The following is a 1,718-nucleotide window of genomic DNA, read 5'->3' as shown; positions in this document are numbered from 1 at the left end:
AATTTAATTTGATAGCGCGTGCGAATAAATGGAACGACTCCGTTAAAGCTGTGGCTCTTGCCTCAAGTCTGAGAGGAAAAGCTCGAGCGATTCTTGACGGGGTTACCGAGTCCGAGGAATTACAGTATTCCGAATTAGAATCGAGGTTAAAATTACGTTTTGGGGAGGAACATTTGGCTCAGTCATTTTATACTCAATTTACTAACCGGAAACAGAAATTCGGCGAGGATCTTCCCACTCTGGGTGCAGATTTAGAGCGTTTGTCCCGTTTAGTTTACCCAGAATGCTCTCTTGAGGTACGAGATAAAATCGCGTGTGCTCAATTTATTGCCGCGCTTTCGGACGGCTTCGTTAAGAGAACGCTTCAGTTAGAAGGTGTGTCATCGTTAAGAACTGCCATTGAAAGAGCCATGGCGATTAAAGTAATTCAGGAGAATTGTTTTTCGCGGAAACAGGAGGGAGGAAAAAAGAATTTTTATTTTGAAGAAAAGGAAAAGTTAAAGGGGGAAGGGTTCGGTAACGGAACAAAAGACAATTCGGTTAAAGGGACGTCAAAGAGAGATTTAAATTTTAAACCGAAATTTTTACGCGGGGAGAGGGAGTGCTGGCAGTGTGGAGCAAAGGGGCACTTTCGATCGGAATGTCCTTCTGTAACAACTGAAAGGAAGGGAAACTCGGGTTAACCGAGCTTTGCGGGGCGAGTTCGGTTTTTAAAGGGAAAGCCCCGAGAAAGGAATTTTGTAGCGTTAGAGTTGGTAAGGGGACTAAAAATTTGAACGATTTTTGTTTTCGTGGCCAGGTAAATGGCCAAACTTGTTTATTTAGAATAGATACGGGCTCTGATGTGTCGATATTGAGAAAAGATTTGGTAGGGACGTGTAGATTTCAGGAAATTGACTGTCGTTTGTGCTATCCTACTGGAGAAACGGTTCCTGTACAGGGTAAGACAATTGTTGAAATAAAAATAGGAAAATTCTGTTTAGATTTTCCAGTTTTCATCGCCAAGATTAATGATGAATGTATTTTGGGGACGGATTTTCTTTCGAGGGTAGGATTGGAGGGGATTTTTGCTCCTGCTTTCGGGGAGGCAGAGTCTCGGGAAAACTTTTTGTGTTCTCGAATTAGTGAGACGAGTGACAAAATCCCTCATTTCCTTTCAGAAACTTTTAAGGAGAATTCTGCTGTCTTGAGTGATTCTCAAGCAGGGGAGTTTGCTAAATTTATGAGGGAATTTCAGGATACTTTCTCGGAAAGCGTTGTAGCGGGAGGCTGTTCTGTCGTAGAACATACTATTAATTTAATGGATTGTTCTCCAATCAAGCAGGCTCCTAGGCGGATCCCGTTACAAATGCGTGGGGAAGTGGAAAAAAATTTAGAGGAAATGAGGGCACAGGGAGTTATTGAGGAGTCGCATAGTCCTTGGACTTCTCCAGCTGTTTTGGTAAGAAAAAAAGACGGTTCGATTAGGTTTTGCGTTGATTATCGAAAGTTAAACGCTATTACGAAGAAGGATTCTTACCCTATTCCTAGGATTGATGATCTTTTGGATCGTTTATCTGGAAATTCTTGGTTTACTACTTTGGATTTAAAAAGTGGTTACTGGCAGGTTAAACTTCGTTCTCAGGATAAAGAAAAAACGGCTTTTTCGGTTGGTAACGGTCTATGGCAGTTTACGGTAATGCCCTTTGGCTTATGCAACGCTCCCGCAACCTTCGAAC

Source organism: Wasmannia auropunctata, unplaced genomic scaffold (assembly GCF_000956235.1).
Source record: "Wasmannia auropunctata unplaced genomic scaffold, wasmannia.A_1.0 LD336078.1, whole genome shotgun sequence".
Classification (NCBI taxonomy): Eukaryota; Metazoa; Arthropoda; class Insecta; order Hymenoptera; family Formicidae; genus Wasmannia; species Wasmannia auropunctata.
The sequence above is the reverse complement of the archived record's forward strand: the minus strand, read 5'-3'. Positions refer to the sequence as shown.